The sequence below is a fragment of the Macaca nemestrina genome, chromosome 7 (assembly GCF_043159975.1).
Source record: "Macaca nemestrina isolate mMacNem1 chromosome 7, mMacNem.hap1, whole genome shotgun sequence".
NCBI lineage: Eukaryota > Metazoa > Chordata > Mammalia > Primates > Cercopithecidae > Macaca > Macaca nemestrina.
In genome coordinates, this window is record NC_092131.1 from 128,508,434 (window position 1) to 128,536,068 (window position 27,635).

Genomic DNA, 27,635 nt, shown 5'->3' on the forward strand with positions numbered 1-27,635 from the left:
ACTACTTCCCTAAGATTTATACAATTTTCTAAGAGCTATAATTAGAATTCAAAGGTTGAAAAGATTGATAAAACTTTCTTTTTCAGTCAGCTTGATAAGAACAACAACAACAAAAAGTAAAACAAATGTCACATTAGAGTCCTTAAACAGCTCACTCGTGCAACACACTCCTATTACTAAGACCCCTCATTATATGCAATGGTTTTCCAGGGTGATGGAGAAAGGATAATTATATTTGAAAAAGTCTGAATATTCCAGTAGCTCCCTTTCCACATGTACCACAGTTGTAAATTGCTAACTTACAAATAATAGATCACAATATTTTTAATTAGAAGGGCTGAAGCAGATCATCTAGTCCAGCATCCTACTGAATGATGTAATTTCCTATATGACATCCTTGACAAAGGGTCTTAGTGATCCGTGTTTGAAAAGTGTGAATGACAGGAACTCCCTACATCACAAAGCAGCAAACTCCATTGCAGGCTACTTCTATGAAATAACAACAACAATGGCAACGACAGCAGCTTTATTTACAGTTGACCTAAAATCTGCCCAGCCTGCTGGGATTTTGATTGAGATTGTGTTGAATTTGCGGCAACCTGACATCTTAAAAATATTGTCTTCTTTTCCCTGAACACAGGTTTATCTCACTATTTAAGTCTGATTTCTTTCATAAATGTTTTACAGATTTCAGTAAGCAAATCTCATTCATGCTTTGTTAGATAAATACCTAGGGATTTCAAATATTTTTGATGCTATTCTAAGTGGTACTTTAAATTTTTAAAAATTTCCAGTTGTTCTCTGCTAGTATGTAAGAATGAAATTGATTTATGTGTATTAACCTTTTATCCTGTGGCCATCCTAAATTCTCTCATTATGAGTTGCATCAGCTTTTGTAAATACAGTTTGGGGATTATCTACATAGACAATCATGCTTGTCTGTGAGTAGAGACAGTTTTATTTACGCCTTTCCAATCTCCCTTTCCTTTTTTAAAAAAGAACTTTTTTAGCCCATTGCACTGTCTAGAGCAGGCCCTGGAGAGAAATCTAAACTAGCTATATAACTAGCTATGTAAATGAAGAACAACAGTACAGAGAGGAGGTAGAACCCCAGGCAAGCAGAACCTCCCCCAAGGAGGGAAATCACGTATAATCTTAAGAAACAACATACATTCACAGTGATGGAAGATCCAGAAAACATAAATCTGTACAACAAGCTGAAATCAGGGAAATCTATTATAGCGAATTTGACTTGATTCTCTCAAACAATGACAAGCCATTCATATTTATTCTTTTGTGAATTATGTATATAAATATGCTGCCGTTTTTCCAATTAGAGTAGTTATAATTTTCTTATCTATATATAAGAGCTTTTTGCATAATGAGAGTTATTATTTCAAGGCTCTTAGCTCCAAATCTGTCCTTCTTTGCAGTAGTGGATGTGGACTTTTGTCAGCTGGTGCTTTGTTAACAGCACTGGGGAAACACTGCACAGCAAAGCAGAGTGATGGGCTTAATTTTCATATTGGAGGATGCTCTTCTTTTTGCTCCTATGGTGAGGCTGATTGTGAAAGACCCAATAATGATCACCCTCCTGTAAGTTTCTCTAGCTTACTCCAGCAAGTGGCTTTCTGTGCACCAGCTCTGACACACTGCATCCCATTGGATAGGGTCCTGTACACCAGCTCCAACTCACGTCATCCCAGTGGGCAACTTTCTGCTTATCATCTGTCCAGCCAACAGCACCCCAGCAGGTGTCTTCTGCACACCAGCTCTGAGGCCTCCCAGCAGGGGATTTCCTGTGCCCCAGCTTTGGCCCATAGCTATGTCCTTTGGCAGCAGCTACACTGTCTCCAACAAGGTCTGAACAACAGTCTTCCTGATTTTCGGATTCTCTCCCTCAGCTCAAGAGGTAGTCATAGCTAATCCCTATATTTACTATTTTTGTATTCTTTAGTGTCCTATTTTGCCCCCTTTTAGTAAGCAGATTTTAATAGTTAATAATTCTTTTTTTTTTTTTTTTTGAGATGGAGTCTTGCTCTATTGCCCAGGCTGGAGTGCAATGGTATGATCCTGGCTCACTGCAATCTCCGCCTCCCAGGTTCAAACGATTCTTGTGCCTCAGCTTCCCAAGTAGTTGGGATTACAGACACGCACCACCATGCCTGGCTAATTTTTGTATTTTTAGTAGAGACGGGGTTTCACCACGTTGGCCAGGCAGGTCTCGAATCCCTGACCTCAGGTGTTCCACCTGCCTCGGCCTCCCAAAGTGCTGGGATTACAGGTGTGAGCCACCACGACTGGCCATTAATAATTCTTTATATTAAATTTTCTCTGTTCAAAAATGCCTAGTATAGTTTCTGGCTCCTAACTGGGCACTGACTAATACAGTAAGCTATGAACCCCTTGTCTTCATGCTGCCAATATTTGTTTCCTCTCCTGTCTTTAACTTAAGGCATCTATTGTAACAAAGTTTTATGTTTTCATATGGTAAAATGTATAAGTCTTCTCCATTTTAGCATTTGTATTTCACTATTTTTACTCCAAAGGCTTTCCCTTCTTCTGTACTATAACAATATTCACTTGTATTTTCTTCTACTATTTCTACAAAACAATCTAGACTTACTAAGTATCCAGCTTTACATGTATCTAAGTGGCAAGATCAGTCATTCCAAAAAGAATGACTGATTTGAAAGATTTAATACTAAAATCTGTGTACTCTTGGGGGTTTATTTCAGGACACTAATTGGTTTCATCCATCTGTCTATTCCTGAGCCAGAATCATAAAATTATTATAACTATGCAATATGTTATAATATACGGTGGAACAAATATTCTTCCTTTACTTCCTCAAAATTTTTCTAACATGTTTGTTTAGTGTTCCACCCCCCAGATAAATTTAGACTCATCTTATGTTAGGTTTGTCTGTTCCTTCTCAAAGTAAACAGACAAACAAGAACTTGGAGTTTTCATCTGAACTGCAATACATTTTAGATGCAGGAAAACTGAACATGTTTGCAATTGTGAGTCTTTCTATTTAGAACAAGGTTACTTAAGCTTACTTGTGTTAAATAAAATCTATGGGAGGCTACTAATATGGACTGAGCTTCTACTCTACAGATCAAATCAAACAGACTGAACCAAAGTGAAGTCACTCATGCTAAAGTTGCACATCACCAAACTGAACCTCAGTTATTTATGTGACCTTCTGAGAAATCAGGAGACTGTGTGTGTCAAATCCCCAAATGGGACAGTTTTAGCCATCATAAGAAAGTCCCTTCTGCTTTGACCCTTACAATGAAAGTAATCTGAAACAACTGATGTTAACCAATCCACTTTGTTTCTTTGTTACTCCTCAAGTTACCCTGCGAAAACTAACTGTTCTGCCTGCCCAGTGTAGTGCTTATCTCTGTTCTTTAGAAGAGATGCTGCCTGACTCATGAATTACCATTAAAAGTCATTATATCATTTAACTAAATTTGTAAAACTTTTGTCTTTTGATTCTTGGATATTCTTTGATAATGATTTACTGTAAAGCAGTTGTAAAGGCTAGGAGTCAAGAGACATAAAGTTGAGTCCTGGTTCTACCACTGGACATTTTACTAAATGTGGGTTTCAAACCCCTGGGTTACTAAATAAGGAATTCAACTAGACTATTCCTAAGTACACTAAGATCTTTAGCCAATGATTTATAACTTTAACATATATCTTTGATGTGTGATAATTAACACAGCAAAACATTCATAAGTGCTTTCCACTTACAACCATTTAGTTCCCACAACAATTCTATTATGTAGTTATTATTATATTATTTCCATTTTATAGACAAGGACATTAATACACAGAGAAGCTAACTCCATAGCATAAGGCTTAGTCAGTGACAGATCTGGATTTTGAACCTAGGCAGTCTGACTCCAAAACCTATATTCTTTTAAAAAACTTTTTATTTAAGAGAATAGAATAAATCCCACATACCTATTATGTTGATTCAACAATTATCAAGTCATGGTCAATACTGATTCATCTATGCCTTAATCCATTCCATTCCCAACCTCTACCCTACACACATTATTTTGAAAGCAAACTCCAGGTATTACATTATTTCACATATAAATATTTGAGTACCTCTATAAGCCAAGAACTCTCATTTCTAAACATAACCATGATACCATTATCAGGCTGGTATCTAAAATAATTTACTGGCCGGGTGCGGTGGCTCACACCTGTAATCCTGGCACTTAGTGGGGCTGAGGCGGGCGATCACCTGAGGTCAGGAGTTCAAGACTAGCCTGGTCAACTTGGCAAAACCCTGTCTCTATTAAAAATACAAAAATTAGCCAGGCGTGGTGGCTCATGCCTGTAGTCCCAGCTACTCAGGAGGCCGAGGTAGGAGAATCGCTTGAACCCAGGAGGCAGAGGTTGCAGCGAGCCAGGATTGTGCCACTGCACTCCAGCCTGGGTGACAGAGCAAGACTCTGTCTCAAATAATAATAACAATAACAACAATAACAATAATAATTTCTTAATATCACCTATTACTCAGTTGGTATTCACATTTCACTAACTGGCCAATGTTCTCACTCTGTTGCCCAGACTGGAGTGCAGTGGCGTGATCATGGCTCACTGCAGCCAAGACTTCCCAGACTCAAGTAATCCTCCTGCCTCAGCCGCTCAAGTAGCTGAGACTACAGGAACACACTACCACACCCAGCTAATTTTTTGATTTTTTTGTACAGAGGAGGTCTCACTATGTTGCCCAGGCTAGTCTCAAACTCCTGGGCTCAAGTGATCCTCCTACCTCAGCCTCCCAAAGTGCTAGGATTACAGGCGTGAGTCACTGTGTCTGGCCTCTGTGTTCTTAAAAATGATCTACTTTATTCAAATTGGGCAAACAAGATGCATTCACTGGTGTTAATTTGTTTCTTATGGGTTTTTTTTTTGTATCTGCAGATTCCTCTTTATCTTTTATTTGAAATTTGTTTAAGAAACCAAGTCATTTGTAATATAAGGTTTCCCTGCAATCTGTCTTTGGTGACTACATTGCCATAGTGGTATTTAACATGTTATTTCTGAAAGCTCACAGTTAAATGTAGAACCTTGATTGGAGTCAGGCTAGTTTCCCCCCTCCCCACCCCCGAGACTACTTCATAGGCAGTTCCATGTGCATCTATCAGGAGGTTCATCATGTGTGTCTATCTGTCTTTTGGTGATGTTAACAGCCTTTGGTTATCACTGCCCATCAGGCAGTGCAAAATAGTAATACTCTACTCATTCTATAAAGAGAAATATCCCTTACATTACTTACTATTATATCCCCTCAATTATTAGGATAACCCCACAATTATTTGGTTATCCTAAAGGACAGTTCTTTGAAAAGGGGCAGAATAAATGCTTGATTTTTTCCCCTTCACTTACGTTTTCAAAACAATGAGCTGGTTTTCTAATATCCTCTCCCAAAGGTGATTGCTGAGGATTTTTCGTTTAAGTATTAAGTGCCCTTAGTTTAAGATATATTTGGTGAGTTTCAATTTACTGAAGTTATTATTCTTTTGATTCTTAAACTATCCCATATTTGACCAATGGAGGAAACCTGAACACAGTGAAAGCTCCTGAGTCCTTTTTCACACAACTCTACTGGTCTTCAGTTTATGGTCATTGCTCTGAGGCCCTTTTTGTGGACAAAGTCAGCAATTCTGTATTTTTTAAGTATAAACTTCATCATGATTTTCTACTAATATTTCCAATTAAGTCTAAGACTGTAGGTGTTAGCTGAATCTTCTTAATTTTACATCTGTATTTTTCTCTCAAGCCAAAAATCTCTGTTCTCAATGACACTAACATAATTACTCATTTACTTTATCCTACACCCATGGTCTCAGAATAAACATTTGTACCAACAATATGATAACAGAAAACAACTGAATATTTTTTGCAGTTGTGTCCTTAGAGTAAATCCCATTAGGTACAGTATAGTCCAATTACAATTTTAAATTTATATGGAATTATAATTCCACATACTTAGAATTTACTTAGAATTGTAACTTTCTGCGTGGCTATATTACCAACTGGATATACCTTTGGAGTCACCTGTTTCATTTTACTTTCCATTTTCAGGAACTACTTTGTAAATGTTTAAATCTATAAAGACAAGGTATATTCAAACAAACCTACATACCTTCTAACTCTGTTTCTCTCATCCTATTTCCTCCTTTACCCTATTGGTAAATTTATAGTTTATTATTCCATTATGAAAATGATAAGCACATACCCACACCCACAATTTGTCCCCACTCCTCTTATTTAGATTATAAATGATAGCATACTAATTTTTTTCTGTCTTCAAAGCCTATACTCTTAACTACTAAGGTACCATGTTTCCAAGGAATTAACATATTCCTTGAGTCTAAAGAACTGAAAGAACTGAGGCTCCCCCTAGGGCAGAGTAAGTAATTACTCTGGAAAACACAGCAAAATCCTCTTCAAAAAAAAAAAGGGGGGGGGGGGAGATAATTTCAGTATGCATTTTTAGTAAACAGACTTTCACAGACTATTAGAAAAAAAACCATCATAAGCAATGTTCAATTAATCATTACTTTCCCTTTCATTAATTATAAAATAATGCCCTTAAAATGTTCTCTGGATTTTAACTACTCTGTAGATAGTATTCACACCAATTAAACACAACGTAAGAGCAGATGTTTGTGGTTGGGAAGTTAAATTGATAACCAGAGAACAAATGAGTCAATTACCATAAGAAAATAAGTGTTGTAATGGAAGATTATGCATTTTGTTACCAAAGAGATAATTAAGCTTCAAATCCTCTTTGACAGCTCCCTATCCCTTTAAATACCATCATCATTTCAAGAATAATTTTAATTGCTAAATGTACAAGTAGAATTTAATACTAAAATATATTATACTTGCAAAATTCTTTTACTAGAAACATCACTTAATTCCATCACTGTTACATAATGCTGAAAATTGCCATTTAATTAAAATAGAAAACAATACAGGGCCAACGCCAATGTTTCAAGGTTACTTTATTATGCTATGATTTGGAAGATAACCGTTTTCATTTACATTAGCTCTGAATTGTTGGAGTTTCTATTGTTTCATTTTAAAGGTTTATGGATTGAAATTCTTATTAAGCTCTGTAAGCAGAGAAAGAAATAAATTTTTTCCATTTTATGTTAAAACTGCTTCTTTTCTGTAATTCACAAATTTACATCTTACATTGTTAAAAACAAAAACAAAAACAAAAAAACCCAACAAATAAAAACCAAGCATATAACAGTGTGAAATCCCTTCAAGAATTTTGTTTGACAATCTAATCACAAATTTGCTAGTGGTACTGACTTAACTAACAAAGCAAGAATATATTTGAATCCTCCGACATTTCTTGAGAACGCTTCCCATTCCAATGAAGGTGAACAGGCTTCTCCTTAACCTCCAGGAGAAATAGGTGACATCATAACTGAAATAATATTATAACAATGTTTCCACTTGACTATGAAATTATATTTCTCTGCTTTCATCCCAACCCTGCCCCTAGTCTCATTGTTTTTTCCTTACCCTAACCCTCAATTTAGTTAACAGGCACTCAGCCATCTGATCCTAATTAAAAGTACTTCTTCGTCAGCATGGTGGCTCATGCCTGTAATCCTAGCACTTTGTGAGGCCAAGTCAGGTGGATCACTGGAGGTCAGGAGTTCAAGACCAACCTAGCCAACACGGTGACACCCCATCTCTACTAAAAATACAAAAATTAGGCGGATGCTGTGGTGCATGCCTATAATCCCAGTTACTTGGGAGGCTGAGGCAGGAGAATCAACTGGGAGGCAGAGGATGCAGTGAGCCCAGACTGTGCCACTGCACTCCAGCCTGGGCACTAGAGGGAGATTCCATCTCAAAAAAAAAAAAAAAAGTATTTCCTTAAAGAAGCATTTCCTGACACACAGTCCCTCACTTTTCCCTGTTTTTAGCCCTTGACTGTCCTATTTACTATCGAAATCCCAGTGGCCTACACCATAATAGGTGCTAAGGCATATCAGAATTTTTTTCAAGGATTCTCAAGTTTCTTAAGGATTCGATGTTTTGTGTTGTTTCTCCTAAGTCCACTCTTGAGTGTCTGACTTTCTGCATGAATTTTAAATTTTGCTTTTAAATGTTTATGATGACGTAAAATTTTAATGAACATGAAATTTCAGCACTAACATTTGTGCTCATGTTTACATGTTAGCTCTGTGATCACATGATTTAATTCTAATGCAATATTCCTCAAACTTGGAGTCTTAGGGTCTAAAGCTCTTAACTTTGAAAAACTGTACTCTATATATTAACTTTTATTTTGAAAAATTCACAAAAACCTTTATTAAATATAGGCTCCACTTCTTCAACAATGTTAAACATACTTAATCTTTGCTTGATGTCTCAATATTGTATGTATACACAACATCTAACTTATCCATTCATTCATCATCGTACACTTGGGTTGTTTCCATGTTTCAGTTATTGTGAATAATGTAGCTGTGAATATGGGTGTAGAAATATATTTCTGAGACCCTACTTTCAATTCTTTTGAACATGCACATGAGATGGAGCACCCTTGAGGGGCCTATGGGCCTCCCCCGCCCCCAGCATGGAAATAAAGGAAAATCTTGAGTTCCTTCAAGAGAAGTTCCAGGCAACTAGCTGGCCCTGAGAAGCAAATGAGCAACTTGATAAGCAAGAGGGTAATAGCAGCTTAAAACAATAGCCAAGGAAGTTAGAGTGGTGGGATGTTTGGTTCCCTATAGAAACTAAAGGTAACATCTTAACACATGTCCCTGGCTTGTTTTTCAGAAACCTGAACCCCACCAAATGGATCTGTTGGCATGTAAACCTCAGATAAGGGGGAACTGAGGACTGAACATCTTTGTCCTAAAGTTCTTCCTGAGGGACTTGGGAAAAGTCACACCCATGAGCCAGAGCTAATATTCTTTTCTGCTGACCCTCAAATTTTAAAACAAAACTTCTCTCCCTTAATGAACTGCAAATCAGAAAATCTACCTACGACCTGTAAATCCCACTTCAAGATTTCCTGCCTTTTTAGGCCAAACCAATGTATAACCTCCATGTATTGCCTTATGATTTTGCCTGTAACTTCTACATTCCTGAAATTTTCCCCTGCTTTTGTAAACCCTTGCTTGCAAGCCATTGGAGAGTTCAGGTGTTAAGCATGAGTTACCCGATTCTCCTTGTTTGGTGCCCTGCAATAAACATCTCCGTTTCTCTTGCTGCAATCCCAATGTCAGCGTTTAGCTTTGCTGCACTGAGTGGGCAGATCGAAGTTCAGTTTGGCAACATGCCCAGAACAGGAACTGTTAGTTCAAATGCTAATTCTAGTTTTTCATTTTTTTTTTTTTTCTTTTGAGGCGGAGTCTCGCTCTGTCGCCCAGGCTGGAGTGCACTGGCGCCATCTCGGCTCACTGCAAGCTCCGCCTCCCGAGGTTTACGCCATTCTCCTGCCTCAGCCTCCCCAGTAGCCGGGACTACAGGCGCCCGCCACCGCGCCCGGCTAGTTTTTCGTAGTTTTTATCAGAGACGGGGTTTCACCGTGTTAGCCAGGATGGTCTCGATCTCCTGACCTCGTGGTCCACCCATCTCGGCCTCCCAAAGTGCTGGGATTACAGGCTTGAGCCACCGCACCCGGCTCTAGTTTTTCATTTTTTAAGAAGCCACCATACTTTTTACCAGCGACTATGCTTTTTGCTGTACCAAAAGTGCAAAAGGGTTCCAATTTCTTCATATCCTTACCAACACTTGCTATTTTTTTTTTTTTTTTTTGAGTCGGAATCTCGCTCTGTCACCCAGGCTGGAGTGCAGTGGCGCGATCTCCGCTCACTGTAAGCTCCGCCTCCCGGGTTCGCGCCATTCTCCTGCCTCAGCCTCCCGAGTAGCTGGGACTACAGACACCCGCCACCTCGCCCGGCTAATTTTTTGTATTTTTAGTAGCGATGGGGTTTCATTGTGTTAGCCAAGATGGTCTGGATCTCCTGACCTCATGATCCGTCCACCTCGGCGTCGGCCTCACAAAGTGCTGGGATTACAGGCGTGAGCCACCGCGCACGGCCGCTATTTTCTGTTTTTAGAGAGGAGCCATCATAGCAGGTATGGGGGTGGTATCACAGTACTGAGAGAGGATAAAGGAATAAACCGGTAAGGTAGGCAGTTAGGGTGGGTCCTCAGTTGAATTATTTCAAACAGAACCACCTGAAAAATCAAGCTGCAGGCACAGATAAGGGAACTTGCATAGGAGGGCTTGCCTAAGGCATGTCGGCAGCCCACAGGTAAGAAAGGCTACCCAGGTGACTTGCCCAGACATGCCCACAATGGAAAATCCCGTCTCCTGACACATGTGCAGCAAGGGGAACAAAGCAATGTGCAGTAACTCAAGCTAAGGGCCTGCATGTGCATTAGGAGGACGGGATGGAGCTGTCAGAAATTTGCACCTTATGTAAATGAGATGCCCAGCTCTCAACGGTTTCTTATAAAAAGCCTTTGCATTCAACTGTAAAAACGGCAACCCTCTTCTGGGTCCCCTCTCTGCTGCGGAGAGCTTTCTTCTTTCACTTATTAAAACTTTTGCTCCAACCTCACCCTTTGTGTCCACGCCCCTTAATTCTCTTGGTCACTGAGACAAAGAACTCTGAACTCCAGGTGATACCTCACAAGACACTGCTACATTATAGTGCATTGGCAAGACTCTAACAATACCATATATGTTTTTGTACCATTTGATTTTTTACCACGCTTGTTGACTATTTAAGAAAATTACTGACTACAGGATGGTTTGAATTTACCTGCTCTCTGATTCTCCCTACTGTTCTACAGTTGGTATTTTTCTGTTAACTGGCAGTATCGTTTTCTTTCTTTTCTCCATCTCTCTTTCCTTTTTATCATTTTCAAATTTAAGGAGGTGAAAATTACTCAGTATAAAAGGTGTACAGAACATAGAAAACATAAAGCCTCCCCTTTATCAAGCTTCAAACCACCTGTCAATACTAGTACCCTCCTTAGAGAGAAATATTATTCATATTTTTGGTGTGTGAACTGTCCAAACATTTTTCTATGTATTTAAAACACATCACACATACACACACACATACTTGTTTTTAAAATATAGACTGTAGTCTAGGCAACATAGTGAGACCCCTCATCTCTACAAAAAATAAAAATAAAAAAATAAAAAATTGGCCAGGCATGTGGAACATGCCTACAATTTCAGTCACTCAGGAGGTGAAGGCAGGAGACTGCTTGAGCCCAGGAGTTCGAAGCTGCTGTGAGCTATGATTATACCACTGCACTACAATCTGGGCAACTTAGCAAGACCCCCACCTCTAAAAAATAAAATAAAATATAGACTGAGTCAACCAATAACTAATTTTCTGCAACTTGTATTTCTCTCTTAATAATACTGCATATTAGTATACATGTAGCCACATATATAGCATAGTAGGTCAATGGTATGACCATATCCCAATGTAATTATTCTCCTATTAATGCACACTTAAGGTTACTTTTCATTTTTCTACTACAGGTAAATGCTGCAATATGCATCCTTGTACATATCTTTGTATGCATGTGCAAGGATTTTAGAACAGATTCTCAAAGGGAATAAGTAAGTCAAGGTGTTTTTGTATTTTAGATTTTGATAAATATTACCAAAGGCTGTACCAATTTCATATTCCTGTCAGAGAGTAACTATCAATGAAGCTATTCAACATTCTACTGCACGTCCTAGCTAATTTAATGAAATAAGAAAAAGAGGTTGGGCGTGGTGGCTCATGCCTGTTAATTCCAGCATTTTGGGAGGCTGAGGCAGGTAGATTACTTGAGGTTAGGAGTTCAAGACCACCCTGGCCAACAAAGTGAAATCCCGTCTTTACCAAAAATACAAAAAATTACCCAAGTGTGGTGGCACGTGCCTGTAATCCCAGGTACTTAGGAGGCTGAGACAGGAGAATCGACTGAACCCAGGAAGTGGAGGTTGCAATGGACCGAGATCGATCATGCCATTGCACTCCAACCTGGGTGACAGAGCGAGACTTTGTCTCAAAAAAAAAAAAACCACACAAACCAATAATAATAATAATTAGCTGGATGTGGTGGTGGGTGCCTGTAATCACAGCTACTTGGGAGGCTGAGGCGGGAGAATCGCTTGAACATGGGACGTGGAGGTTGCAGTGAGCTGAGATTGCACCACTGCACTCCAGCAGCCGGGGCAACAGAGTGAGACTCTGTCTCAAAAAAAAAATAAAAATAAAAATAAAAAAAGCAAAGAAATAAGAAAAAGAAACAAAATACAAATATAGGAAAAGGGCTGGAGAAATCCACCCTCGCCCCTACCACACACATCATGGCAATGACTGTCTACTTAGAACATTCAAGAAAATCTCTCTTGCCTGGAGAAATTCCAATGTGCATTACTGTACTATCTGTAGTGGTGAGGGACTCCAATGATTTCATGAACAGGAATAATAATTACACAAACTGCAATAGGTCTAAAGCATATGTTACGGCCTTCCCACTCAAAGTGTAGTACAGGACCAACAGTACTGGCATCATCTGGGAGCTTATTAGAAATACAGAATCTCTGTTTCCCCACCCCAAACCCTCTGAATCGGTTTCAGCACTTTAACAAAATCTCCAGGTGGTTTGCAGGCACATTAAAGTTTGATAAACATCGCTTTTGGGCATTTAAATACTGATTATAGTCCTGTATGTACAAACAGAGAGAAATTTAAATACAATAATGTCAAAAGGCAATTTGCAGAGCAAACTACATGATACAATAACTGCTAATGAAAAAATTATTTTTAGATGTACATGTTTGTAAATGCTTTTTGAAGACACCTGTAAGTATACACACTAAACTAATAACAGTTATCCTCTGAGGAAAGGGGTGGGAATGGGGAAGGGGCAATAAAGGAGGAGGTTTACTTTGTTGATATGGTTTGATTCTTTAATAATGTTACTGCATTACTTAAATAATGTTACTGCATTACTTAAATAATTTTTAAAAGAAAAATAAAAGCCAAAAGAATAAGCTGAAAAACTATTAGAATGAAATATAAATCTCTAGTAAACTAGCAGAATAAATGATTAATATGTTTTTTGTTGTCACATTCTTACGTAACAAAAAAAATTAGAAAATGTAAATCTAAAAACCTAATTCATAGCTACAAAAACAATTAAATAGTTAAGATATATACCTAACAAGTAAAGTATAAAACCTTTAGGACGAAAACTATGTAATTTTATTAAGGAAACAAAATATTAAAGAATGGCTTGGTTTGATTCCATCTTGCCTGGCTGTTCTCTCAAGCAACAGCTGTTCATTTCCATCTGCTTTCTCCACCTAAGTGTGTGCCACCACCCCATGGAAGATTCAATGGACATGAACATGAGCCCCCGAGGCCTGAGGACCATGTTTCTCATTGTGAACCAAAGGCTGACAAAGATTACCACCTTAAGGTGGCTAATGATGAAAATGAGCATTGGTTATCTTTAAGAATGGTCAGTTAAGAGGCTGGTGCAACTGATAAACTGCAGATTGTTGACACAGAGACGACGAATTATGAAGGCAGTCGAATTAAAATTATACTGGCAACTGGCCGGGCATGATGACTCACGCCTGTAATCCCAGCACTTTGGGAGGCCAAGGTGGGTGGATCACTTGAGGTCAGGGGTTCGAGACCAGCCTGGCCAACATATTAAACCCAGTCTACTAGAAATACAAAAACTCAAAAATTAGCTGGGCATGGTGATGCACACCTATAATCCCAGCTACTTGGGAGGCATGAGAACCGCTTGAACCCAGGACGTGGAGGTTGCAGTGAGCTGAGATCACACCACTGCACTCCAGCCTGGGCAACAGAGCGAGACTCTGTGTCAAAAAAATAATAATAACAAAATAAAAAATAAAGTAATAGTAGCAAATTTGAACAGCCAATGATTTCCCTTGGGGGCTTTGAAATACTACCACCCGTGGCCTTATGGTTGAAGTGTGGATCAGGGCCCATGCATATCAGAGGACAGCACTTAGTAGCTGGGGAGGAAGGTGGAGAGGCTTAGAAGATCAAGAAGAGGAGGACGTGCAACTCTTAGGTACGTCTGGAGAGCAATCTGCCCCTGGAGTTGGTAGCAAGGTTACCTGGGTTGTGGAGAGGGAAGAGGAGACAAGAATAAGCTCCAGTGAAGAAATCTATATGCGACACTCCAGCCAAAAATGCACAAAAATCAAACCAAATTGGAAAAGATTAAAAACCATCAACACCAAGATCAAAGGATCAAGAATCCTTCAAAAAACAGGAGAAAAAAATAAAAATAAAAAAACCTCCAAAAACACCAAGAGGACCTAGTTCTGTAGAAGACATTAAAGCAAAAACGCAAGCAAGTACAGAAAAAGTTGGTTCTCTTCCCAAAGTGGAAGCCAAGTTCGTCAATTATATAAAGAATTGCTTCTGGATGACTGACCAGGAGGTAATTCAAGATCTCTGGCAGTGGAGAAAGTCTTTAAGAACATACATTAAACAGTTTTTTAAAAATTTCCATCTTATTTCACTTATGTAACAGTTGATATACAGTTGTCCTTTTTACAATCTAGAGTGAGAATTTTCCCTAATATGTCTGATGAATGTTGTCCAAGTTCCACTGCCAAAAATGTGTTGTCCAAAATGCCTATTTAGTTTTTAAAGATGGAAATCCACCATTTGCTTGGATTTAAGCATATATGGAATGTTATGATAGAACACAGTAGTAGAATGGTCAGACATGGAAATGGTGGGGAGACAACAATGTACATATGAAATAACCTTGGCATTTTAATAAGTAGCACTGTTTCTATTCAAAAAAATAATGGAGGCACAATTATAGATACAAATATGTATGAAAATTCTCATACGATTGAAGTGGCATATTAAATCAGGGAAAAGATACGTAACTCAAGAAAAAATCTTAGAAACCGTAATCACTTGGAAAGAATAATGTTGGATTTATATCTCATTTCTTATACCAAAATAAATTTCATATGTATCAAAAATTTAATGATTAAAACCAAATGCTGCCATAAAAGCACTATAAGAAGACATGAGATTTTTAAAAAATATAATCTTGGAGGGAGGACTAAGTATGACACAAACTCGGAAGCCACAAAAGAAAATTTAAACATATTGGCTTGTGATACTGTGAAATCTGTCTTTGGACTTCATCCTGGTTTCCTGACACAGAGCCTCTAAATCTCCTGGAATTTCCTGGGTGACAGGAGCAACTTTTGTTCTATAATAAGACAAGTCTTGATGGGGTACTTGATAGCCTCTGGATAAGGGCTAATCAACAGCAGAACCAACCATGAGAGGGTTGGAATTTTCAGCTCTGTTCCCCAAACTCCAGAAGGGGAGATGAGTTCAAGGTTCAATTGATCACCAGTGGCCAATGATGTAATCAGTCATGCCTACATAATGAAACCTCCATAGAAACTTATAAGGACAGGGTTCAGGAGAGCTTCTAGGTAGCTGAACACATGCAGGTTCCTGCAGGGTGGTTCCCAGGGAGGACATGGAAAGTCCATGCCCCTTCTCACATATCTTGCCCTGTGCTATTTAACACTTTGTAATATCCTTTATAATAAATGGCTACATTTAAGTAAGCATTTCCCTGAGCCCTGTAAGCCACTCTAGCAAATTAATAAAACCCAACAAGGGTATCATGGGAACCCCAATCTGTAGCTAGTCAGTCAGAAGTTCTGGAGGCCCAGACTTGAGACTACCACCTGAAGAGAGATGGTAGTCTGGTGGTCCTGAGCTCTCAACCTATGAGATATGACACTCTCTCCAGTGCCATATCTCCACATGGAAATGGTGAGGAGGCAAGAATATACATATGAAATAAACTCAGTATTTAGTAAGTAGTACTGTTTCTATTAGAAAAATAGAAAGGTAGGTAGTGTCAGAACTGAACTGAATTACAGGACACACAGCTGGTGTCCACTGAAGTACTGCTTGGTGTATGGGGAAATAACCCCCACATTCTGGGGTCACAAAGGTTTTCTGTGTTGAGTAGAAAGTGAAGAATAGGAAAAACAAGAGTTTGGTGTTTTGGGGTTTTTGTATATTCAGGAGGACTACATAGAAAAATAAAAAGTATACATAATTAAAAACTATCATGAAGTAAAAAGACAATGAATGGGGGAAAACAGATAACGGAACTAATTTCCCTAATATATACAAGTTTCAACAAATTAATAAGAAAAAAATTACCAATAAAAACTAAGTAAAAGATATAGACCATGCACAAAATGAAAATACATAGAATTTCCTAATATATGAGAAAAGATGTTGAACCTCACTTATGTAAGTAATATGCAAATAGCACATGTATGAGAAATGGATAGTCTTATATACCTTGGTGATGATATAAACTGATACAATCTTTTACAGGATAATTTAATAATATCTATAAAAATCTAAATTGTATAAACTCTTTGATACAGCAATTTCACCTCAAGAGATTCATCTATCAGAAACACTTGCACATTTGCATAAAGACATAAGGATATTCCATGAATACTGAAGCAGCAAAAGATAAGGAATCACCAAATAGTAAGCTATTTTAACCATACTCCATCAAGACTGCTGCTGCTTCCATGCTGACTTGACCTTATGCCAGGTCATGGTGGAGTGGCTGAAGTCATTTTTGTAATTAAGAGAAGTCAAGAGGAAATTGAGCTACATATACCATTAGTGGGTTTAGTGGGATATATTTATGTGGTTTTTGCCAAAACTTTTGTGTATATCTAAACTATCTCAGTACAGGACAACTTCCAGGAATACTCCTTCTGCCCACTGTACTAACAGGACCCAACACCGAGACACAAAGGTGTAGAGTCATATTCAAATGACTATATCTTAAACACTGGAGGAAAAGACCAAATTAGCCTTCTATTTACATAGAAAATGACTTACAAAATCACTGACATATGAGGAGACAATGAAATAAAATGCAGCAAAAACAATTATTACAACACATAAGTGTATAAGGTAATATTTTTAAAGTGTTTTTTTCTGGACTTTTTGTAATGTTTGTAGTGTTTATCCGCTTTGAAAAACTAATTTATTGTGCTTTCTTTTCTTGTTCTGAATATCTACTCATTTTGTACATAATTTGGTATTCACTATCTTTTTAAAAAATTTTTTGAGACAGAATATGGCTATAGTTGCCCAGGCAGAACTCAAAACTCCTGGGCTCAAGCAATCCTCCTGCCTCAGCTTCCTGAATAGCTAGGATTCCAGGTGTGTGTTACCACACCTCGCTACTCACTGTCTTATACAAGGCCCCCAAAGTAGTTTTCACTGCAGACCTCAAAAAAGCTGGACCTGCTCCTGATGATGACAACCTCCAAGATTGCTTATTACATCTATTATGCTATTTTTACACACCTCTTTGCTTGAACAGGCATAGAATATCTCTAGAAGGATAAGAAAAAAATAATGATAATGGTTGCTTCTGTGAAGGAGGGCTGGGACATTGCAGTAATATTTCACCATATATCCTTTCTAGAAAATCTTCATATGTTATCTATTAAAAATATTTAATTAAAAATAAAAGTGAGGCCAGGTGTGATGGCTCATGCCTGTAATCCCAGAATTTTGGGAGGCCAAGGCAGAAGGAATGCTTGAGGCCAGGATTTCAAGACCAGCCTGGGTAACAAAGTGAGATCGCCATCTCTACAAAAAAAAATACAAAAATTAGCTGGGTGTCGTAGTGGTAGTGGTCCCAGCTACACAGGAAGCTGAAGCAGCACAATTGCTTGAGCCCAGGAAGTCAAGGCTGCAGTGAGCCGTGATCACACACTGCACTCCAGTCTGGGCAACAGAGTGAGACCCTGTCTCAAAATAATGGTTATAATAATATAATAATAATAGTGGAGATATACACACACCTGACTACAAAGACTTAATATTGTAAATATATCAATCACAATTCTTTTGAAATGAATCTGTAAATTCAATGAAATGCCATTTACTATCCCAAGAGAAATTTTATCAAAATTTAACAAGCTGAATCTGCACGCTATCTAGAAGAAAAAATTTAAAAAAAATTTTTTTTTTTTTTTGAGAGTCTCACTCTTTCTCCCAGGCTGGAGTGCAGTGGGGTGATCTCGGCTGCAACCTCTGCCTCCCAGGTTCAAGCAATTTTCCTGTCTCAGCCTCATAAGTAGCTGGAACTACAGTCATGCACTACCACACCCAGCTAAGTTTTGTATTTTTAATAGAGACAGGGTTTCACCATATTGGCCAGACTGGTCTCGAACTCCTGACCTCAACTTGCCTCAGCCTCCCAGAATGCTGGGATTACAGGTGTGAGCCACCACATCTGGCCAAACATATTTATTTTTGAAAAGAACAATGAGAAGGGATCCTTTTAACAAAATATCAACAACTGAAACAGTATAGTATTGATGTAGGAATTCATAAAGTTTTCAATAATACAGAGTTTAGGATAAGATCCACAGAATTTCAGAAATTTCAAGGTTTTCTCCAAGATGGCTGACTAGAAGCATTTCCAGCATATCTCATCCACTTAGAAGAACCAAAATAGTGTGTAGACAGTTACACTTTAAATATATTATCCAAGAGGGAGCATGGAGTTCAAGAGAAAAGCAAAAGGAAACTTCAACGTCTGGGAAGGAGAACGAAAACAGGTAACCCGTGTGGCCGGGACTGGCTGAAAATCGGAAATGAATCCCCAATAGGGGAGAGGGTGAGTGTGCCTCTGCAGTCCATGTTCCCACAGGGGAATCGTACAATCCAGGCTGTGGGAGAGCACCTTGGCCCTCCTAAGTCCTGGATCTCACCTGGGGAGTGACCAGAGAAGGAACTGCTCCAGGGACATACCACACATTCCATCAGATATAGGCAGCTACAATAATCTCAATCCCAGCTCTTAAGCTGTGGGTGGTCCTGGGAACTAATGGCAGTGCCAGGCTTTGGTGTCAGAGATTCGGGCCGGGGCTTGAAGAACTGGGACTCAAGCAGGAGTCTGGACTCCTGCAACCAGAACTGAGAAACTGGTATGGGCAGCTGATACTGAGACTGGGATATCCCCCTACCTGCTTGGGACCTGAGCAGGAGGAGAGTTGCCATGGTTGCTTGTGATTAAGCTGGGTTGTATTTCCTAAGGCCCTGGATTGAGTTACAGAACACGGCCATGACTGAACAGGCTGATCTGCTGCCACAGTTAAGAGCGGGAGGGAACTCTGCCAGGACTGGGGCATGAGAGGGAAGCAAGTCCCACTTACACAAGCCAAATCTGTAGCCACTCAGACTGCCCTCCCTCCCCGTGTTAAGACCTCAGCATAGAAACAGTCATCCCTCACCCAAGAATTTCACCAGGGGCCTGAGAACTGCCCTGCCACCCCCATCAAGGAAGGCAAATGCACCCACCATTGGGAGGCCTGAGTACAAGCTTGCCTTCTCCAGCCCCACTCAACTTGGGCCCCACTCCGCAGAGGGAGGTGGAGGTTAGGGGGATCCAGGTTCCTGAGAATTCTGCAGCTCAATTCACCATCTGGGACACCTGTGCAAACACTTCTCCTCAGAAACAGAGGTTGGCATAAAACCTACTGTTGTCAATGCAGCTGGCTGTTACCTGCAAATGCCACCTACTGGCCTGGAGGATGACATGTACAGCCCATTGCAACAACTGATAAAACAAGGGCACAACACTTGTGAATGGGAAGAGCTTCTCACTACTACTGCTATCTGCATTGCCCATACCACCCTGGCTCCCCAGGAGGTCAAGAGCCTGCTCACCTGCATGGTCTACCTCTACTACAACAGGCATTTGAGAGAGTCACCCAGGGGCCAAAGAATCGGCCTACTTGGAACTACGAACATGGATACCAGCATATGCCATATCAGGTCACAATGATAGACACATTTAGCCCATCACCACTACCACTGAAGGACCCATCAGGCATTCCAGTCCCCAGCAAAATCTCATCACAGACTCCACCAATAACTGCACACTAACACACAGAAAAATCCACAGATAACATTAAGGCTATCTGTAGCCAAAGAAATCATATGGAATCCTTAAAGCCACTGCACATACCCAGATGGAAAGCCAAAATGTCCTATCCAATCAATATCATAGACATATCTTCAATAAAAATCTCTCCACCCAATGAAAGCAAATTCAAAAATAAGAAGTAGTGACTGTTACTCCAGATGCACAGAAACCAATGTAAAGATATAGGAAGTATGAAAAAGCAACATATTATGACACATTCAAAGGAACACAATGATTCTCCAGTAATAGGTCCTAACCAAAAAGAAATTCTTGAACTTCTAGATAAAGAATTAAAAATACTGATTTTAAAGAACCTCAATGAGATTGCAAGAGAAATCTAAAAACCAGTACAAAGAAGTAAGAACATCAATTTAGGATACCAATGAGAAATTTATCGAGATAGATATCTTCAAATTCTAGAACTGAAAACTTCACTGAAGGAATTACAAAATACATTTGAAAACTTCAACAATAGACAAGCCTGAACAGAAGAAAGAATCTCAGAACTTGAAGACAGGTCTTTTGAAATAATCCAGTCAGATAAAAACTTAAAAAGAATAAAAAAAAAAAACCAAAGACTTCAAGATATTTGTGACTACATAAAGTGACTGGACTTGTGAATTATGGGTATTCCTGAGGGGGAAGAAAAATCAAAAAGTTTAGAAAACCTATTTAAGGAAACAACTGATGAAAACTTCCCAAGTCTAGCAAGAGATTTAGACATCCAGATACAGGAGGCCTAGAGATCCTGAGGAAAATACATTCCAAAAAGGACTTGGAATAGGCACCACAGCATATTATAATCAGACTGTCTGAAGTCAAAGTAAAAGAAAGAATTTTAAAATTAGCAAGAAAAAAAGCATCTAGTTACCTATAAAGAAAACCCCATCAGACTAACAATGGACTTCTCAGCAGAATCCTTATAGGACAGAACAGAATGGGCTGGCATTTTCAAAGTGCAGTAAGGAAAACCACCACCACCACCACCACCACCAGCACCACCATACACCAGACAAGAATTTTATATCCAGCAAGATTAAGCTTCATAAATGGAGAAATTAAGTCTTTCCCTGAGAAAATTTATGACCACCAAACCAGCCCTATAGGAAATGCTCAAAGGAGACCTAAACGTGGAAATGAAAGGTTGACATTCACCATGACAACACAAGAAAGAAAAAAAAAAAACTCACAAAAAAAGAAGAAAAAGAAAGGAATCAAATGGCAACACAACATAATTCCATCAAGCCAAAAGACAAAGACAAAGAAACAAATTTATAAAACAACTAGAAAACAATTCACAATGTAACAGGATCAAAACCTCACATATCAATGTTAACGTTGAACATAAATGGATTAAGAGCTCCACTTAAAAGATATAGATTGGTAGAATGAATTTTAAAAACATCATTCAACAATATGCTGCTTGCAATAAACTCACCTGTAAAGACACATAGACCGAAAGTAAAAGCTATTTCACACCAACAGAAACTGAAAGTGAGCAGGACTAGCTATGCTCATATAAAACAGACTTTAAATCAAAAATATCTTAAAAAGACTAAGAAAGTCATCATTATATAATTATAAGGGGACCAATTCAGTAAGAGAATATAGCAATTCTAAATATATATGTACCCAATACCAGAGCACTCAGATTCATAAAACAATTATTAGTAGACCTAAAGAGATAGCAATACAATAATACTGGAGGATTTCAACACTTCACTCACAGCCTTAAACAGATCATCAAGACAGAAAATCAACAGAGAAATACTGGACTTTATACCAAATGGACCTAACAGACTTTTACAGAATATTCCACCCAAGGACTGCAGAATATACATTCTTCTCATCAGCATATGGAAAATTCTCTAAGATAGGTCATATGTTAGGCCACAAAACAAGTCTCAACAAATTTTTAAAAACTGAAAACATGTCAAGTATTTTCTCAGGCTCCAGTGTAATCAAACTAGAAGTCAAAACCAAGATGGCTTCAGATACCATACAAACACATGGAAACTAAACAACATGCTCCTGAGTGATCACTGCGTCAACAAATAAATTAAAATAAAATTGTTTTTAAATGTTGAAATACATGAAAATGGAAAAACAACACATCAAACCTGTGGGATTCAGCAAAAGCAGTGATAACAGGAAAGTTTACAGCATTAAATGCCTACATCGAAAAAGTAGAAAGATTACAAATTAACAACCTAACATCACACTTCAATAAAACAGGAAAGCAAGAAAAACCAAACTCAAAGTTTGCAGAAGAGGAGAAATACAAAGAGCAGAACTAAATGAAAAGAGACAAGAAAACAATACAAATGATAAATAAAACAAAGAGTTGGTTCTTTGAAAAAAATAAAAAAAATAAAATTGATAATACACCAGGATCAAATGGGTTTCATACCAGGGACACAAGGATGGTTCAACATACACAAATCAATAAATGTGACACATCAACAAAATGAAGGGCAAAAAACAGATGATCATCTCAACAGACATAGAAAAAGCATTTGATAAAATTCAGCATCCCTTCATGATAAAAACTCTCAACAAAGTAGGCAGAGAAGGAACACACCTCAAAATAGTAAAGGCCATATATAACAAACTCAAAGCCAATATCATGCTAACTAGAGAAAATTTGAAAGTGTTCTTTATAAGAACTGGAATAAGACAAGGATGTCCACTTTCACCACTCCTTTTAAATATAGTACTGGAAGTCCTAGCCAGAGCTATCAGGCAAGAGAAATAAATAAAAGGTATCCACACTGGAAAAAAGGAAGTCAAATTATTCCTGTTTGCTGATGATATGATCTTTTATCTAGAAAATCCTAAAGAATCCACAAAAAACCTCTTGGATTTGATAAATAATTCAGTAAAGTTTCTGGATACAAAAGTAATGTACAAAAATCAGTAATGTTTCTATAAACCAATAGCAACCTAGCTGAGAACCAAACCAAGAAGACAATACCATTTAAAAATAGGTACAAAAAATATCTGTGAATATATTTAACCAAGGACATGAGAGATTTCTACAAGGAAACTACAAAATTCTGAGGAAACAAGTTGAAGATGATACAAATAAATGGAAAAACATCCCATGCTCATGAATTGAAAGATGTAATATCATGAAAATTACCATATTGCTCAAAGCGGTCTCCAGATTAAATGCAACTGCTATCAAAATACCAGCATCATTTTTCACAGAATTAGCTAAAACAACCCTAAAATTCATACAGAACCAAAAAAGAGCCCAAATAGCCAAAGCAATCCTGAGCCAAAAGACCAAAGCTGTAGGCATTGCATTACCTGACTTCAAATTATACTAGGTTATCTAGTAACCAAAGAGCATGGATGGTCCTATCAGAGGTATGTGAACCAGAGCAACTGTATCTTAAATAGGAGCTAGGTAAAACGAGGCTGAGATCTACTGGGCTGCATTCCCAGACAGTAAAGGCATTCTAAGCCACAGGATGATATAGGAGGTTGGCACAAGATACAGGTCATAAAGACCTTGCTGATAAAACAGGTTGCTGTAAAGAAGCTGGCCAAAATCCACCAAAACCCAAGATGGCCACAAGAGTGACCTCCTGGCTGTCCTCACTGCTACACTCCCACCAGCACCAATGACAGTTTACAAATGCCATGGTAACATCAGGAAGTTACCCTATATGGTCTAAAAAGGGGAGGGATGAATAATTCACCCCTTCTTTAGCCCTTTATCAAGAAATAACCATAAAAATGAGCAACCAGCAGCCCCTGGGACTGCTCTATGGAGTAGCCACTCTTTTATTGCTTTACTTTCTTAATAACCTTGCTTTCACTTCACTTGATGGATTCTCCCTGAATTCCTTCTTGTGCGAGATCCAAGAATCCTCTCTGGAGGTCTGGATGAGAACCCCTTTCCTGTGACAGTACTGGAATAAAGATAGACACATCAATGCAAAATAATATAGAACAAAGAAATAAAGCCACATATTTATAGCTAACTGATCTTTGACAGAGTTGACAAGAACACACACTGGTGAAAGGATACTCTTCTCAATAAATGGTGCTGGGAAAATTGGACTGCCGTATGCAGAAGAATGAAACTGGACCCCTATCTCTCCATATATATAAAAATCAATTCAAGATGAGACCTGAAACAAAAATACTAGAAGAAAATCTAGGGAAAACTCTTCTGTACATTGGTCTGGACAAAGAATTCATGACTAAGTGCTTGGAGCACAGGCAACAAAAACAATAGACCAATGAGACTTATTTCAACTAAAGGCTTCTGCACAGCAAAAGAAGTAACAGAGTAAACAGACAATCTGTGGAATGTGAGAAAATATTGAGAATTGTACATATGAGAAGGGACTAATAACCGGAATGAAGAAACGCTCAACATCACTAATCATCAAAGATATGCAAATTAAAACCACAATGAGATATCATCTTACACAAAAGAAACAGAACAGCTATTATTAAAAAGACAAGGCTGGGCGCAATAGCTCACGCCTGTAATCCCAGCACTTTGGGAGGCCGAGGCAGGTGGATCACGAGGTCAGGAGATCGAGACCATCCTGGCTAACATGGTGAAACCTCGTCTCTTCTAAAAATACGAAAACTTAGCCGGGTGTGGTGACAGGCGCCTGTAGTCCCAGCTACTCAGGAGGCTGAGGCAGGAGAATGGCGTGAATCTGGGAGGTGGAGCTCGCAGTGAGGTGAGATCTCGCCACTGTACTCCAGCCTTGGCGACAGAGCGAGACTCCATCTCAAAAAAAAAAAAAAAAAAAAAAAAAAAAAAGACATGAAACACTTGAATACATTATTTGCAGTTCATATGCCAAAGAATTGATATTTAGGATATATAAAAAAATCCTACATGTCAAAAAAGACAAAAAACAATTACAGAAAATATAAAAAAATAAAAATCTGAAGAGATGCTAGACCTCAATAATAAATAAAGAAATGTAAATTAAAAGCAAAATAAGATATATTTTTCCCATTCCATTTGCATAAATGACAAAACTTAATGATATGGGAGATTATGGGGAAATCAGTATTGTCCTACTATCAGTGTGTAAGAAAAGTGATACCACTTTTCTGGTGCGCAACTAAGACATATCAATATTTAATAAATGAATACCTTTTACTTAACTCTAAGAGTTATAAAAAGATAACTAATAAAGTGCATAAGTGTATATGTACAATGATATTTGTAACAGTTACAATAAAAACCACAAAATACTAATTAGGGACCTGGATAAGCAAATGAAAACACTGGAACACTAAATAGCAGGGATCAGCAAATTATGGTCCCATTTTGTAAGTAAAATTTTATTGGAATGTAGCTACGCACATTAGGTACAGTCTGTGGCTGGTTTTCTGCTACAACGGCAGAGTTGTAACAGGGACAGCAAGCAAGGCCCACGAGACTAAAATATTTAAGAAAAAGTTTGCCGACTCTGCTATACTGCCAATATATATATAATGTAAATTTGTATGTCATGATATGGAAAGATGTGACCATAATATATGACAGAATAAAATATGCAAAACAAAGGGAATGGTATCATTTCATTTTTATAAAAATATGATCTTCTATATGAAAAGTTTGAAATATATAAACTATAAGGTTAATGGCGTTATTTCTGGGTGGTGAGATCTTTATGCCTTCTGGTCTTCTTTTGGGGGAGGAATATAAAATATGAATTATTCTTATAATAAAGTAATAAAATTATAATTTTTCTAATATTTATTTACAGTCTAGAGAAATAATTTTGTAATCTCATTACAAAATCTTAAATGAGTACACATAATTCCCTAAACAATAATCCAATCAAAACCAGTAAATCATCATGAAGCTCCTTCTGAACTATCTAATTCCTCATTTCCAAAGGTGAAAAGCTTGTTCTTAAACATGTTCTTCATTTATCAAACTGCTAAGAGCATATTTATTTTTCACTCCTTACCACTCATGATAATTCTCCAAGTTGGCCTAGCACAGAAAAATCTTTGTACACTTTTCAATATGCAAATTAAAGTACATATTTTTTAATTTCCACATAGCAGCTGAAAAGGAGCATTTTAGCTCTTAGAAGTTCAATAAATCATTGGATTTGCTTTTCTTTTTTTTTTTTTTGAGACAGAGTCTCGCTCTGTCGCCCAGGCTGGAGTGCAGTGGCTGGATCTCAGCTCACTGCAAGCTCCGCCTCCCGGGTTCACGCCATTCTCCTGCCTCAGCCTCCAGAGTAGCTGGGACTACAGGCGCCCGCCACCTCGCCTGGCTAGTTTTTTGTCTTTTTTAGTAGAGATGGGGTTTCACCGAGTTAGCCAGGACGGTCTTGATCTCCTGACCTCGTGATCCGCCTGTCTCAGCCTCCCAAAGTGCTGAGATTACAGGCTTGAGCCACCGCGCCCGGCCGGATTTGCTTTTCAATACAAGCTTCAGCAGTTCAATACAAAGCAGAATATTTGTTTTTCAAGTTGCTGACCCACTGGCATACCAACGGTAGTCCAGTGGGTATGGCCAGTTCTGATGCAGGTACTGAAGGGGTTCACTGTCTGTGGAATTTAAAAATAGTAATTAAACTGGCTTAAAGTTGGTCTACTTTTTACTCTCATGATTTGCCAGCAATTCTAAACCATGTCAGTGATAAACCAACCAGAGCAGACTATTCCCAACCTCTTGTCAGTTGACCTATAAATGTTTCATGAAATTAGTTTTGTAAAATATGGAACAGAAAGAGATGGGATGGGGGAGGATAGAAAATGGTGCACCTCACATAGCCTGGGTATGTACTGCTTTATAAAACTTTTGTTTCAGAGACAGATATACGAACAGATACACACACACACACACACACACACACAGAGAGAGAGAGAGAGAGAGAGAGAGAGAGAGAGAGAGAGAGAGGATCATAGCATAAAATGCCTTTCTTACTGTTTTTAGTAGTTTAAAATGCTTAAAAGCCACTGGGAGAGAATAAGGATCTTAATGAAGCGGTATAACACTGTATAGAGAGTACTAGACTAGGAATCATCACCCCAGTTAAAAATGGCTTTTATCCAAAAGACATTCAAAAACAAATGCTGGCAAGGATGTGAAGAAAAGGGAACTCTCATACACTATTGGATGTAAATTAGTACAACCATTAGAGAGAACAGTTTGAAGGTTCCTCAAAAAACTAAAAATAGAACTATCACACAATCCAGCAATCCTACTGCTAGGTATATACCCCCAAAGAAAGGAAATCAGTATGTCATGTTTGCTGCAGCACTACTCACCACAGCCAAGATTCGGAAGCAACCTAAGTGTCCATCAACAAGCAAATGGGTAAAGAAAATGTGGTACATATACACAATGCAGTGCTATTCAACCATAAAAACAGATTGAGATCCTGACATATGCAACAACATGGATGGAACTGGAGGTTATTAATGTTAAGTGAAATAAGCCAGGCACAGGAAGACAAGCTTCAGATGTTCTCATTTATTTGTGGGAGCTAAAAATGAAAACGATTGAACTCATGGAG

The 27,635-nt window shown here is 38.3% G+C and overlaps 1 protein-coding gene across 10 annotated transcripts in view; it reads right to left on the reverse strand.

Annotated features, from left to right (window-relative positions):
• Window positions 1–27,635, reverse strand: part of LOC105463782 (neogenin 1) — a 258,380-nt gene that overhangs the window by 121,827 nt on the left and 108,918 nt on the right. The gene's annotated exons all lie outside the window — the stretch shown is intronic.